The sequence below is a fragment of the Trachypithecus francoisi genome, unplaced genomic scaffold (assembly GCF_009764315.1).
Source record: "Trachypithecus francoisi isolate TF-2019V2 unplaced genomic scaffold, Tfra_2.0 Lachesis_group10, whole genome shotgun sequence".
Classification (NCBI taxonomy): domain Eukaryota; kingdom Metazoa; phylum Chordata; class Mammalia; order Primates; family Cercopithecidae; genus Trachypithecus; species Trachypithecus francoisi.
Window position 1 is genome coordinate 105,187,187 of NW_022681455.1, and position 17,358 is coordinate 105,204,544.

The window sequence follows — 17,358 nt, forward strand, 5'->3', positions numbered from 1 at the left end:
AAGCTTGAACACATCACTGTCTTTTCTTTTTGGATGCAATGGTTCATAACACAAGCCTTTGTCTCTGATCACTTTCTCTTGTATGAAGTACACAAACACTGACAGCTGAATGCAGTGATCAGCTGTCATTGTCTCATCAAGTTGAATACCCAAGCACAAGGAACAAATCTTGATATATTCGATAACCTGCTGCAAGTGATGCTTGTTAGTTTTATTAATTCTAACACATCATTCCATTTGACAGTAAAACATTGGGAAGTTGTTTTGTTTTTTTAAATGTACAACCTACAATACTTTTTAAAAATATTATCAATGTTTTAGCTATAGTAAAACTTTTCCCTACACCACTCCTACTCATATCTATAAAACTATATTTATATAACTATATATAACTCATATATATAAAACTATATATATAACTCATATATATGTGTATATATATAATGTTTTACTAGTGCATATTCTTATGCTTGGATGAAAATAACCCATTTCAAGCTGGCATAAAAAAAGAATAACTTTATAAGCTCATGTAATTGAAAAGTCCAGATGTGAGTATGATTTCAGACTTGGCTGGATCCAGGGACTCTTCCATGTATTTAAGATATGGCTTTTATTCATCATTTTTATACTCTGTTGTCCTCCATATTTTTGTTTTCAGTATAAAAAAATTTTTACATATTTTTATCTCCCCACCACCTAGTAGCTGAAGATATATATCCTTTGATTTTTAAGATTCACAGAAAATTGTGTCTTCCTCTAAAATTCAAAAAAAATGGTAGAGTTTAGCCTTGGAGACTCAGTGGCTCAGAATGACTCAGTCTGGGCTATCTCACTATTCCTAAATAAAACTCTGTGGCCTGGTTGGCCAAGCCTGGTCACATACTCAATTCTTGACACTAAGCTTGGAGTCAGCTTCGCCAAACCAGAAAGACTAAAGAAGATGTCTCCAGATTCAGGGTACTCTTACTAGAAGAAAAGGTATTGGATGCTGAGCACATAGGAACACCAAATATCATATTATAATTATAATACAAATATAATATTATTCTTATACTTCCACCTCTCTAATGACCAATTCGCAAGTGCTCTCAGTATTTTACTGCCATATCAAGATCTGGTAGATTTCACTGTGTGGAGATCATATCCAACTCCATTTCCAAATCATATTTCAGGCAGCATCTATAGCTTGAGATTGACATTTTAAAATAATCTATTCCACAGTGCACATTAAAGACATTGAGCTTCTACCACACAAACATAGCTTTGTGTTAAACTCACTGTATAGGCATTACCTCATGAATTTTGTGCTAATGTCCCAGGAGGTTGACACCATTATTTCTATTATTATTTTCATATGATGACATTGGGTATTAACAGAGGTAAGTAGATTACCAGGATCACCCATTCATATAAGGGAGCTTGGTTTAGAGGTGCCGGTCCCCAGCACCTATGATTTGGTACACTTCAAATACCTCTTCCATTACAAAGCAGAAACTCTAAGATAGGGAATCTTCTACAGATGATTTAAATAAACAACCAGGTGACCTGAAAGACATTATTCAGTGCAGCGATTCTTTGATTTCATGAGACAGTGAGGTGGAATGCATGGTTTGTATCCATGAGTGTCCAGCAGAAATTGATGTGCAAGTAAGTGAGAAATGCATGGTTTTGGTACGTATCTATCTATATGTCCATATTTATATTTCTATTTTCAGTAACGTTTCATTTAATTATATAGGTTCTACACACTGAAAAATGTATTCAGAATAATACAGAATGAAAGAACAAAAAAATCACACATAATTTCTCCAATGAGATGCAAATTTTATTGACTTTGGTGCTCTTCCCTTTAAGCTTTTTTCCACTGAATGTTTTTCTTTTCCATAGCTGAGATCATATTATGTATATATTTTGGAAACACATTTTTAATATTATAACATGAATAATTCCCCATGCTACTAAAAATGCTACACGAACATCACTACTAATGTTTCAATTTTCACCATGCAGTCTTACCACGATTTGATTAACTATGGCCCTGTTTTTGAACATTGAGGACAGACATATTTTTCAAGCTACATTTGCATAAAACATGAGAACTATCTATACTGACATAGGATTTGTTGGAAAGGAAACAGGGTAATATACACTTAACATGACCAGGCGAAAAAAGATATTGGACAAGATACAACAGAAAGTTTTTCTTCTAGTTATTCATTATATTTATATTAATATTAATATTATTACCAATAATAACACTTATGTAAGTACCTACTATGTGCCAGGCATGCTGCATTATTTAATTTAGTCATGCAAAAGACTTGTGAGGTAGGTTTCATAGAAGAGGAGACTGAAGCATAAGAGATGTAAACAAAGCTCATGTCACTAGTGACTGAGTCAGGATTTAAATCTGAATATGTCTGCCTAAAATATTCTTGCATTTTCACAAAATCTGGTGGCCATACTACTTTGGTCTGCCCATGATTCTCACTCTGGGGTCAGGTGGACCCCCTGACAGCCATAGCAAAGGTAAATTTCTTGGTTAGATTCCAAAAAATACACAGATGCTAATAAAAAACAAACAAAACAAATAAACAAAACACACACACACACACACACACAAAGAAAACCTTTTTTTAAAAAATAAGGAATGCAGCTAAATTTCATGTGACAAGTTTAGTCCAAGCCAATTGTGGTGATCCCCTTCCCTCTGCCAGTGATCTAATTCTGGCAAATAAGTTTTGAGAAGAAACAGGGCTGGAATTCTGGGAAACATTTCTTCATGATAAAGAGAACCAATAAGCAATGATCCTTCTTTTTCCTCTTAACTTTTTTGTCTGGGCGTAACACCTGGAACTGCTGCAAAGTCCTTGTTCCTGGGTTAAACATGAAGTTAGCACAAAGAATGTCAGTGTGGAGGCATCATACAAATGTGAGTCATTAAAGATCTGTCACATTATCCTACCTCTGGACTTGATGTTATAGGAGATAATGAATTTCCTTATTGGTTCAGTCTGTTTTGAGTAAGGTCATCTGTTACTTGCTGCTAAAGGCATTCTATCTGACTTCAAGAGGAAGTAGCCTCTGACTCTTAACTCAATCTATCAATCATTGCATTGCACTTATTAAGTGCGTAATGATTTTGACCACATTTCTACATATATCATCTAAAGAGAAATGCATAATTTACCCCTGATGGTTTTTGGACAAACATCATTATTCCATTTAAATAATGGAAATCTAAAACTTGCAAAAACCAAATAACTTGAAGAAAGTGGCTTGAATAAGTATCTGTGTCAGAATTTCAGCAACAGTACCCTGGCACCCTGATGTTGGACATCCAGCCTCCAAACTGTGAGAAATGTATTTCTGTTGTTTTTAAGCCATTTGGTCAATAATATTTTTGTTATAGCAGTCCAGGCTGACTAGGGTGCCTACCCTAATGGATAAAAACAGAACTGCTATAGCAAAGCAGTATTGTTCACCATGCAACCCTCTTTATTTCAGTCTCTTTCATAGTAAAGTTAAGGTCATGTGGCCAGTCTGGCCAATGGGCTATGAGCAAAATTGGTATGAATTATTCTTGGCCCAAGGTAGTCAGGAAAGGATGTAATTTCTTTATGTCTTATTAGACATTTTCCATTATTTTCATGGCTGGAAGTGAAGAGCACCACAATACCAGAGTTGCTGGAATGAAGCAGCCAAGGCCCAGCCTAGATGTCCCAATTGATGATGGATGAGAGTGTTAAACCTCCATCCTGTACAGGATGGAACACCAAGAGCCCCAAACCTAAGTACAAGTTAACATTAGTATGAAATTAAATCTGACATGTTCAGCTTCTGAAATTTTGGGTGTTTGTGGTACTGCAGGACATATATCCCATTCGAACTAATTCAGCGGCTAGAAGGTCAATAGCTGGTTGGTTTAACCAGTACCTAAGGAGAGGTTTTGTTTAACTTTTGAGTACCTAGTAGACCATTTCAACATACAACATCTTTCTAGGTTTTCAGCTTCTACTTTAAAGTCCTCGGATACAAAGTGCTGGTGCTTTTTAAAGTTCTTTCTTTACTTTGTTTTACATGGGTGAATAGTTGCTTTATTTATTATGCAGTTGGTGGTGGTTATGGAGAATTTTTCTTCACTATGCTTCAGATTTATAGAGCTGGGCTGCCCTTTTATTAGGCAATATATTCAGTTTGGCATTCTTAGGTGCCTAGAGAATTTGGCATAGACATACTTTTATCATAAAAAAATTCTCATAATGATTATTATTAGCATACCCTGTTGTTTATCAACCCCTAGAGCAAAAAAAAAAAAAAAAATGCATATGTAGTTTTGAGTGCCTAAGTCTTTTGGTCTTTCAGTAGAGTAAAGAATGGCATAAATATTCCTGAGGCTTGGTGAATATACTGGCCAAAAAATTGCATGAACTACTAAAATTACAAATGGAGCACTGCTGCTGGTATCCTTGAAACTAAGGTTTCCCTACTGTACAATGGATTTAACACACATGAATTTCCCTATTATACCTCCAGGGCATAGCCACAATTTACTTGAATCTTGAAAGCATCAAATCCCAATGACTGCTCCTGGGAAAAAGAGAAAAGCTCCATCTTTCACTCCTAACATTGCAGAGCCTGTGGAAACATTGGCAGTCACCTAGTTGGAACTTCATAAATTACAATAAAAAAAAAAAAGAGCCAAGAGAATCAGAAATAATTGTCAAAAGGTGGCAAAAATAGTTAGGATCTAGCCCAATATTTTTCTCTATTTTATGTCTTCTTCTAGATCTCAAAAAAAGAAACAGGACCACATCATGCGTCCTTCCCCCGCTTCCTAAAGCAACAGTCATCTTGCTCCGTATCTTGGGCTTAACAATATGAAAATATAATCTTTCAGGCTGGGCATGGTCTCCATGTATCAATTAATACTACCATTTGCGCTGGGTGCAGTGGCTCACGCCTGTAATCCCAGCACATTGGGAGGCCATGGCGGGCGAATCACGAGGTCAGGAGTTTGAGACCAGCCTGGCCAATATGGTGAAACCCAGTCTCTACTAAAACTACAAAAATCAGCTGGGTGTGGTGGCACACACCTATCGTCCCAACTACTTGGGAAGCTGAGGCAGAAGAATCCCTTGAACCCAGGAGGCGGAGGTTACAGTGAACTGAGATAGCACCACTGCACTCCAGCCTGTGCAAGAGAGTGAGACTCCATCTCAAAAAAAAAAAAAATTAAAAAATACTACTATTTGTTGAACACCTGCCCAGTGGTCAAAACTAAACTACAGGTTTTGTTTGTTTGTTTGTTTTTAATTCTCATAACAATCCCATGAGATGGAGGTCACCATTTTAGAAGGTTCAGACAAATTAAGTGATTAGTCCTGAGTACATGGAGAGCAAGAGATAAAGACAGAATCCAGAGTCAGATCCCTTCTCTCCAGTGGTCCTATGTAACACTGTCCTCAGGAACAAAGTAAGGCATCATTATCCCCATTTTTCAGAAAGAGAGCTGAGTCAAAAAATGTTAAGTAAATCATTTAAAATATCACATTAACTCAGTGACTGAGCTAGAACCAAGTATGCAAAAATTTCCATTGATCGGAGATATTTTTTGCTCGTAGCTAACCCATTGTTCTCTGTGTTGAATTTAGTGGCATATGAAGTGAGGAATGGAATGAGTATAGTCAAAAATACATTTTGTTCTCCTTTTAAACGTTTGTTTTCTGGATAACATGAAGTGTTTATATAGTATGTGTATCTCACCACTTAGAATGTATCCAAGAGTTTTTTTATTATTATTATTTTTATAAGGACAGAGAGGAGGTCGTCTGGCACACGACAGCACTCATTGAGGCTTTGCTATTGTCTATGGAAAGAGGGCTGTAACCACAAGAGCCAGGCAAAATCCAGACATGGAGGAATTCAGAAAGTTGCCCTGAGACCTCATGCCTTGTGATCTGTCTCACAGGAATCTATAAGCATCACCTCTTCAGCAGAACACCTGTGTCCTCCTAAATTATTTATTTCAGAGCCCACTTATTTCTGGGATAAAAGTGATCGGCCCACAGTCATAGAATTTAGATAATGAATGATCTTAAAAAGTAGCAGGTATGCTATCTCATTTTGCAGATGAGAAAGCTACAATTTCAGAGAGGGGCAGTAGCTTATTGAAGGCCATGCAAGGCAATTTGTGACAAAGTATAAACTAGACAAAAGGTTATCACGAGGCTCATATCATGGCCAGCTGCATGACTGAAAACCTGGATATATACTCTGTAAACAATGTCATGGTGCTGTGGAGCAAAGAAAGTTGAACTGCAGAAAAAAAAAGAAGAGTGTGATGGTAACTCTAAGCCAAAGGCAAAGGAAGAGAAAAAAAAGGTAATTTTAAAAAAATTACTCCGTATTCAGTTAGCCAGCATTTATTAGTCACCTCCTCTGTGGGAAAGCATAACCCTATGCTCAGGGCAGCCAGGGGACAAAGTGATTACACTGACCCTGTCTTTAAGAAACTTACGTTTTCTTAGGGGAGCATCCACCTAGTCACAAAGGTTGGAAGAGATACATTTTGGAAGAGCGGTGCACATACATTGGTTTAGAGAATCAGAGAAAGAACAGATGTCAGAGATGATCAGTCATTGTCAGCCTACTCAACTGCAAGGAAATCTGCTCATAATTTGGGGGAAAGTCTTCTGTTGTTAGAGTTCCTGCAATTCCTCCAGCTTGGGAAGACACACTAAAAAATACAGCGCAGCTGGTTAAAAAAAAAAAAAAAAAATGTTATGCCTTCACTTCACCACCACCCTCCATCCACACATCTTCCTCAGACTCTCTTTGCATATTCTTTTTCCACTCAAGCCTGCCTTATGAGTTCACCATAACTTAATTTCACATTTATTGATGTCTACTCTCTGTCTGCTGACCACAGGAGAGGCTATTTTATGTACATCTCATCAACTGCTTACCACATAGTAGACACATGATGTAACTAACTCCATTTACATATGGGAAAATGGGTATAGAAACTTTAAGCTGTTTGCCAAAAGTCACACAGCTAGAATGCATTGGAGCCTGGATTGCAATCTTGAAAACAAAGCTCCAACTATGAAGGAAAAGAAAATGATCAATTGAACTACAATAAAATAAAAAATGTACACGCATAAAATACATAATTAAATCTATCTATAAACTTATCTAAATGATAAATTTAAATATAGCTTAAACATTTACCTTAACATCTTAATTATAGCTTAAACATCATCTATATATCTATTTACCTAGATGAGACAGTCACACACACACACACACACAGAAATACAGAGAGAGAAAAGTTACATATTAAATTATATTTATTTATTTCCATACGTGATTACTAGATACTGGAGACATGAGGACATTATTCTCTCACAAAGTCCTGCCACATAAGGCAAGTCAATTTCCCCTTCTTGGGCTTCAGAGAAAAACAAAAGCTGATTAAAATGAAGAAATATGCAATGAATTAAATTGAATATGTATATGTCAGCTTCAAAAATTTCTGGTTGCAAATTCCAGGTTCAATATCTTACTAGCTTCTGAAGAAGTGACTTCATCACTCTGTAATAGTATTGTCATCTACAAAATAGGAAAACAATATCTTACATGGCTGTGTAAACATTAAACAAAATTGTGTATTTTAAATACTCAGTACATTTCTGTTAAAAAAAAAAAAAAACTGTGCTATTCCCTCACTGCCACACCAACATAAAAATAATCAATACAGAAGCCTTCTGTTAACAAATGGAGGATGAGGAGGGGTTCTTGTCACCACCACAGTTACTTCTGCAGCAAGCACCAACTGGGTGTCTTCCAGTTCAATTCTCATATTGTCTACCTGAGGAGAATGTCAGATCTCACAAATTGAGACCTCAGTCTCAAGACACCAGTCCCAAGCCCAGGTCTCTGGAACTTCTGAATGACAGGCTTCAAGTTGGGGTTCCCACAACCCCCTCTTTGGGTTTAATTTGCTAGAGAGGCTCATAGAACACTTACCAATTTGTTATGAAGTATATGACAAAGGATACAGCTGAAGAAATGCTTAGGGTATGGTATGGCAAGAGGGGTACAGAGCTTCCATGCCCTCCCTGGGCACACCACCCTCCAGGAACCTCCATGTGTTTAGCGATCCAGAAACTCTCGAGCCCCGTCTTCTCAGGTTTTTATGTAGGCTTCATTATGTAGGCATGCTCAACAACCATATAGAGATGGCACTAGACAAAAATCATGTGATCGAAACCCAGCCAGGCCTGCCAGAATTTTCTTGGCCTCTCTGTGTAGCGTTCCTTCCTCTAGTGTATGGAGTAAGATCATCTCTGGAAGGAGCATCTTTTGACCCAAAGTTGGATTAGAGACCTACCTTGGGCTGGTGGAAGGAGGACAGGAGACAGTCGGAAAGAGAGATTCCATTTCCTGATGCCTGCTTCTGAGGCCTAGAAGCACCCTCACATTATAACAAGGGCCATGGGAGTATGAGCTTCCTTTTGGACATGAATTTAGGAAAGGACAGAGCATATAAGAGTTTTGTAGAAGTAAAAGCCTCACTCACCACCAGTGAGAGAAGAAAGCAAAAAATTCAACTACATCAGGAATGATAACCAGTTGTATATGTGCTGACTACCTAAAGAAATTCACGTAAGTGATTGAGAAAACCTAAAGTAAATTAAAATCTAAAATAAATTGAAATGTTGTCCCTGATTTTGATGAGCTTGGAGAGTTGACACTGGCTCCTCCTTAGAGAGTGGGTATCCCTTTAAAGACCCGCTTCCTCAGAGATTTCTTGACCTTCCTGAAAAGATGAAGTCTTCTCGTTAAAGGAATCTGAAGAATCCCATAGTTCTCCTTCACACTGTCCATTTTCTAAGACCCTGGACTTCACTCTGAGATCATCTGTCATCTCAGATAGTATGAAATCATTTTGAATGGTCTCTGCTTTCTGTCTCTATCACTGAATGGTAAGTCATATGGGGCCAGAGACTTATCTCTCTTGTTCAACATTTGCCCTCATCTTGCCCATGACAGCACCTGGCACAAGTGGCAAATAAAATAAGGTGAAAATAGCATGAGAGGCCGGGCGCGGTGGCTCAAGCCTGTAATCCCAGCACTTTGGGAGGCCGAGACGGGCGGATCACGAGGTTAGGAGATCGAGACCATCCTGGCTAACACGGTGAAACCCCGTCTCTACTAAAAATACAAAAAAACTAGCCGGGCGAGGTGGCGGGCGCCTGTAGTCCCAGCTACTCCGGAGGCTGAGGCAGGAGAATGGTGTAAACCCGGGAGGCAGAACTTGCAGTGAGCTGAGATCCGGCCACTGCACTCTAGCCGGGGCAACAGAGCAAGACTCCGTCTCAAAAAAAAAAAAAAAAAAGAAAAGAAAAGAAAATAGCATGAGAGTGATCATTAGGGAATGAAAGGAAGGGGAAAGAGAGAAATGTGGGAGAAGGAGGGATGCTGGGGTTTCATGCTAATCTAAATCCACGTTTAGAGCTTTTCCTTTCATTGCACCAGTTTCCGTCCTTCTCTCCTATTTTCCTCAATTTTTAAACTTTTGTTTGTTTGAGATAGAGTCTTTCTCTGTTGTCCAGACTGGAGAGCACTGGTGAGATCACATCTCACTGCAGCCTTGATCTCCCAGGCTGAAGAGGTCCTCTCAAGTAGCTGGGAGTACAGGTGTGCACCACCACACCCAGCTAATTTTTGTATTTTTGGTAGAGATGGGGTTTTACCATGTTACCCAGGGTAGTATCAAACTCCTGAGCTCAAGCAATCTGCCTGCCTCTACCACCCAAATTGCTGGAATTATAGGTATGAGCAGCTGTGCCCAACCATTTGAAACTTTTTTAAAAAGTAATTCAGAAGTATTTCATAATAATTAAAAAGTATTATGCAGCTAGATGTGGAGCTGGCATTTTAGAAGGTCTAGGGGAAGCTTTTTATACTGGCTGGCTTGATGCATAATTTGACTAACACATCAAACACAGGCAATGGAGAACCCGGCGTACTGTAGTCATCAGCTCACTTTTATTTTTTGTTTATTTATTTTTGAGACAGGATCTCACTCTGTTGTCCAGGCTGGAATGCAGTGGTATGATCTCAGTTCACTGCAACCTCCGCCTCCCAGGTTCAAGCAATTCTACTGCCTCAGCCTCTTGAGTAGCTGGGATTATAGGTGCACACCACCACACCAGGCTAATTTTTGTATTTTTAGTAGAGACAGGTTTCTCCATGTTGATCAGGCTGGTCTCGAACTCCCAGCCTTAGGTGATCCACCCGCCTCAGCCTCCCAAAGTGCTGGGATTACAGGCGTGAGCCACTGCGCCCAGCTCTATGATTGGCTCACTTTTAGGAGCCCAAATAAGGCACTGTTGGGAGAGAAAAGTGATGAGCTTGCTGACAGCTAATCTCAGTCACCTTCATGAGGTTAGCAGATTTACAATCTACAACACTGGCCGGGCGCGGTGGCTCACGCCTGTAATCCCAACACTTTGGGAGGCAGAGGCGGGTGGATCACGAGGTCAGGAGATCAAGACTATCCTGGCTAACATGGTGAAACCCCGACTCTACTAAAAACTACAAAAAACTAGCCGGGCGAGGTGGCGGGCGCCTGTAGTCCCAGCTACTCAGGAGGCTGAGGCAGGAGAATGGTGTGAACCCAGGAGGTGGACCTTGCAGTGAGCCGAGATTGCACCACTGCACTCCAGCCTGGGCAACAGAGCGAGACTCCGTCTCAAAAAAAAAAAGATCTACATCACCTATTTCAAGGGTGGAAATGGGTGCTTTTAATAGACAACACTCTTAGAACCTGAATCTGCTTCAGTCAGGGGTCACCTTAATCCTTCCCTAGATTGAGGATTCAGTCTCCTAATGTTTGCTTTTCCCAGGCATATCTTTACAGACAATCAGAAATACACTAACTCCAATAATGAGTCCCACCCACGTGACATCACTGTACACACAGCATTGTCTCTGGCTCATGTTGTTGATATGGGCTGGTCTACTACCCTGTCTCAGTCATCACCCCTGGTTATCAGGCAAGTCCCCAGCATTTTCTAGACACCTGTTAGTACCCGGCACACTGCCAGAAGGAACCTCTGAAGATGAACCATCATCCTACCCTCCCATTTTAATATAATGATTGAATTGGAGCCAGAGAGGAGAAATTACTTGGCCAAGCCTCACATTGTGAACCATTATGGTAGAGCTAGTTCTAGAACCAGGTACCCTTGATCAAAGTTGAGAACCAGGTGTGCTTGACCTGAGTCAGGTCTACCACTGGGAGAAAATTCCAACTTTTAAAAAATTTTTCTTTCTTTCTTTTTTTAAATGCATTGTAGATACTGGAACAAGCCCAAGGGGCAAGGCCACTTCCATGGCCAAATATCCAGGTCCTCATCATACAAAGTCACTGATCCTTCTTGTACTTTTCCCCTTAGTCAACAGGAAAGGGAAGAGGCCGCTTCTCTTCTCCTGCTTTATTCATTTAAGCCCAAGCTCAGGGAAAAAAAAAAAAGTCCTTCTCCCTCCACCCCAACACACACATATGGCTTGAATTAAACTAAGACTAGAGGTCTACTAAATAACCCACTAAATACAGGGGCACACAGGATGTAGACTGTTTAATTCTATTATAGTTCATTTTAATGTAAATTTAGTGATCACTAAGGGGTACCCTAAAGGTGGTAACTCTGATCCCTGCTGCAACTGCCCTCCCTAAACATCTTGGAAAAATAAACAGAAAGAAACAAGGTCCACATTTTTCATGTCTGTTAAATTTGCCACATGTGGCAACCACCTAGGTTTCTGTAATAAGAAACTGTTATAATTAAGCCCTTTTCTCCCCCATGCCACACTGGTGCTGAGGGTCTGCAGGGAGCGATAAGAAAGTTCTGTTCTACTGAATGTTTTGACGTTGTCTTTTGAAATGCATGGCTATAGAATATAAAACCTTTTTTTATTTGGGTTGTGGGAGACTGAAAATTGTATAAGCAATCATATGTGAATTGGAAATGCAATCTTAAATGTTGAACAAAGGGTATATTTTCTCCTAAATCCAATGAAGCTGTATTTTTCTAATGGATTCCTATGATTCAAACATATATAAAGAGAGGAAAAAAAATACATTTAGTCTTCCAGTTTGTTATAAGACCCTGGTATACAGAAGAACTTTATAACAGTATGGGAGTTTATAATCCCCCAGCAGGAGGATTAGAAATTTGCAATGAGAGAACTCCTTAATCTTGCACTTACATAGCTACACATTTTTAAGATTTAAATTGTGCAAATAAAAAAAATGAAGATCATTTTGTTCTTTTCTAAAGGGTACTCATAGATATATGATGACTGGTTAGCACCTATTGAACGTTTGAAACATTTGTAGAATGTAATTTATTCATACCAAATACATCAGAAAAGTAACTCTAGTGTTAAATTACAGCATGAAGAAATTAAAAGGCAGAAGTGAGCAGTTGGGTTTAAATGGATGCTCTGAGATTTGTAGAAAATGTCAAAAGGGTTCAAATGTTCCTAATGTGAAAGTAAATATTTGGGCATATTGCAAGAAGGCTTTCTCCCAGTGTAAGATATAAAGTTTTTCATGGGATATGGTAGAAAGAAAAAACTGTTTAGTCTAGTTCATTTAATTTCCATATGCTTTATTAATAAATTGTTATACCCCTGGCCGGGCGCGGTGGCTCAAGCCTGTAATCCCAGCACTTTGGGAGGCCGAGACGGGCGGATCACGAGGTCAGGAGATCGAAACCATCCTGGCTAACACGGTGAAACCTCGTCTCTACTAAAAAATACAAAAAGCTAGCCAGGCGAGGTGGCAGGCGCCTGTAGTCCCAGCTACTCGGGAGGCTGAGGCAGGAGAATGGTGTGAACCCAGGAGGCGGAGCTTGCAGTGAGCTGAGATCCAGCCACTGCACTCCAGCCCGGGCCACAGAGTGAGACTCCGTCTCAAATAAATAAATAAATAAATAAATTATTATACCCCAAAGATGATGTTCTTACTCACTTTCTTTTTAAATTCTATCTACTTCCCCATAAAGTTTACTCTCCAGTGAATCAAACAATCTTTATTTTCCTTTTCCTTACTGATTTTTCTTCATTTAGCAGAAATTTCACTGGAGCAATAAGACACATATTCTTGGGAACTTGAGGACCAGAGGCTAATAAGTGGTCCATGGTTGATAGGATCTAGGAATACACAGACACTGCAGTCATCTAGCCCTAATTCCTTCCCGTTGTTACGAGAGTCATAGGCACAAAGAAGGTAAAGACAGGCAAAATGTCAATTTACAAATTCATGACTCGAGCCTTAAACTTACTATGCTGAGCTGGGTTAAATGGATAATTATTTTGCTATGGTTTGAGATTTTTAATGATACCTCTCTTTAAACCCTAAGTTGCATCTTGGAATTTATCACTTTAGTAAGTCTAAAATAACAACATGTTACTACAATAAGAACAAAAAGTATATACAAAATAAAACAAAACAAAAAATATACAACCGAATAATCAAATCAAACAGAAATATTTAACCCTGAAGGGAATAACATATATGTCTATAATTCTATCCACAAGTTTACCTAATATCCATACTGCCACCTGGCAAATGTCTGGGAATTGAAACAACAAGGTCAGCATGAATTTTTTTCCAAAAAACTGAAGCAGAAGATAGCTTAGCAGACTATATCTATGACTTCAGGAGCAGAAAAAAAATTTTCTTACACGGGACACTAAAAGGTCTAACCATATTGAAAAAAGAAAAAAGGTAAACTGGGCAACAATAAAACTTAAATGGTCTATCATAAAAAAAAAAACCGCTATCTCTCTGTCTAAATGAAGCAGGGAGGGAGATATATATATATATATATATATATGGAGATATATATATAGATATATATATATATAGGAAGATATATATATGGAGATATATATATAGGAAGATATATATATATGAAGATATATATAGGAAGATATATATATATATATCTCCCTCCCTGCTTCATTTAGATATATGTATTTAGCGTTATGTTAATATTGAGGGAATCTTGTAACCACCTGATGGGTTCTTCCTGCCTGCTGCACAAAATCAACTTACCAAGACCAAGGCATTGCAGTAAAGAAAGAGTTTAATTGATGTGAGGCCAGCCACACCATGTGGGAGATGGGTTATTACTCATATTAATATCCCCAAGAACTTGTGGATCAGAGTTTTTAAGGATAATTTGGTTTTTAGGGAGTAGGAAAGTGGGGAACGCTGATTGGTCTGGTCAGAAATGAAATTATAGGGAGTTGCAGCTGTCCTCTTGTGCTGAGTCAGTTCCTGGGCGGGGGCCACGAGACCAGATGAGCCAGTTTATCAATCTGGGTGGTGATCCATCGAGTACAGGGTCTGGAAAATATCTCTAGCACTGCTCCTAGGTTTTACAATAGTGATGTTATCCCCAGGAGCAATTTGGGGAGGTTCAGAATCTTGCAGCCTCCAGCTGTAGGATTTCTCAGCCGTAATTGCTAATCTGGTGCCTAATTTGTAAGTTCTGCAAAGGCAGCATAGCCCTCAAGCAGGAGGGGAGTTTGTTATCATCTTTGCTTCAAAGTTAGACTGTGAACTCCAAGTTTCTCCGAAAGTTAGTTCAGCCTACCCCAGGGAATGAACAAGGACAGCATGGAGATGAAAAGTAAGATGGAGTCAATTAGGTCAGATCTCTTTCACTGTTATAATTTTCTCAGTTATAATTTTTGCAAAGGCGATTTCAATCTGAATAAGGGGTTGATGATATTTTCTTTAGTTCTTCACAATGTATATATCTAACAAAGAACTCTTATTCATAATATATAAAGAACTCTTTCAAATCAATAAGAAAAAGGCAAGGAATTTTTTTAGATGGGGAAAATATATAAATAAATGCTCAAATTCACTAGTAATCAGAGAAATTAAAGCAAAAGTATATATATCACAACCTACCCAAAACAATAGAAAAGAAGAAAGGAAGAAGAAAGGGCGTAAGGAAAGAAGGAAGAAAGAGATGGAAGGAGAATCTGAAGGAATAGACAATAGCAAGTGTTGACGAGTATTTACAATAACTGGAACTCTTCCACACTTCTGGTAGAAATGTCATATAGTACAACCACTTTGCAAAACTGCTCATCAATAGCCTCTTCAGCTGAACTGCTCATATCCTGTTACCCAGTCATTCTACTCCAAGCTCAAATGTACATATGCATAAGAATGTTCATATGTTCACTAAAAGACATGCACAAAATGTACATTTTCAAAAATGTTCACAGCAACCCATTTTTATTTATGTATTACTTATTTTATTATATTATACTTATTTATTTATTATTAGAGATGTTCTCTGTTGCTTAGGCTGGAGTACAGTAACACGATCATAGCTCACTGCACCCTCAAATACCTGTACTCCAGCGATCCTCTTACCTCGGCCTCCTGAGTAGCTAGAACTACAGGTGCACATCACCAGGCCCGGCTATTTTTTTTTTTTTTAATTTTTTATAAAGATGATGTCTCAGTATGTTGCCCAGACTCTCCTGGAACTTCTGGCCTCAAGCCGTCCTCTCACCTCAGACTCTCAAAGTGCTGGGATTAGAGGCGTGAACCACTGCACCCAGCCAGCAACATGTTTTTTTTAGTAGTAAAAAGCTGAAAACCATCTAAATGCCGATCAGTACTGAAATAAATAAATTATGACACAATCACACAATTTTTGGACTGCAATATAATATTGAGAATGAAGGAACACTAGCTATACAATGCAAGATGAATGAATCTTACAAAGATAAAATTAAGCAAAATCAATTCAACACAAAAGAGTAGATACAGTGTGATGTATTTATATAAAGCTTAGAAATTAGCAGAACTAATCTGTGGTGCTAGAAATCTGGGTAGAAGTGAGCAGGAAGCATATTGATTGGAAGAGGTGGTAAAAGGGAAGTTTTAAGGAGAAAGAATGCTGGTAATTTTGTATGATTATTATTGATGATAATAACTAGGTTAGGCTCCTTTTATAAACATTTATTGGCTTTTATGATTTATGAAATTTTATGCATGTACTTTATAGTCCATTAAAATTTATTTGAAAAATAAAATTAAATGCTGGTGAAAAAAAAAAGACCTTTTCACCAATAAGAGTATTTCTCAAATTTAAGTATGTCGATGAATGGTTTTATAAAAACGAAAATATTTCTATTTAAGTAAAGGTCAAAGGACTCAATTTGTCAATAGACACCAGTGTGAATGACAGTTAAGAAACTACAATCTTAGTATTTAAACCTGTTTTCAATTAATGTAACCACAGCAAATGAGAAGTTTAATCATTCTAAATTATAAAATGTATTTCTTGAATTATGACTATTTGTTTTAATCTTACTAGTTTTTTTGTCTACAGTTTGAAGAAGCACTTAATGTAGCAATCTGGATAGGCTAGGATACATTATGGGAAACTAAATCTCAAGACCTTAAAATAACAAGGTTTGTTTCTTACTCAGAGCTTCATGTGCATCCTGGGTCATCGGAGGACTCAACTCTGTATCATCCTATTGTAGGATTTGGTTTATGGAGAGGCCACCAGTTTTGCTGGTCATTATGGCCAGATAGAGAGTGCAGTAAATGATTCACTGCGTTTTAATGTTTTGCCTTAAAAGTGACACCCATCAGCACCATTCACATTGTAGTACTCAAAACAAGTCCAATGGCCATACCCAGCACTGGTGAGGAAGAGAACTACAATTCTGTCCTCTGCCTGAAAGTAAACTTCAATTACTGAGAGACTCAGTGATGTAGAACCCATCAATTTGTTCTCACATCTATAAGCCTAATCAGAGTGCTTTAACAGTGGTGTGATCAAATAATACTGGGAACAGGTCCCAGATACGGGGTAATTGTACTTGTTTCACCTACCACTAAAGTCTCAATGCTTGGCAGAATGCCTGATGCACGCCCCGTGCTCCCTGAATGCTTGCTGAATGTATGCAGACAGTTGGCAAAATCAATTCAATGGAAAGGGTATAAATATCTCTTACACAAATATACAAAAAAAAATTATCTTTCAAAAAGACTGAAAAATTATCTATTAGAGAGGGGATAAAAGCAAAAGCAAAATGGAAGACCAAAGGGGTGTCATAAATAAAGACAGAAAAGTAGAGAAGTACACAGTGGCCAATTGCAAATGACTACAATGGCCCGAATATGTATTGTAAATGAGCAAAATGGCCCAAAGATAAGATAATAGAAAGATGTATGGACTGTGGAAAACAGAAGACTTTCCTCTTCTCAGTTCAGTCATTTCTCAGTTCCAGTGA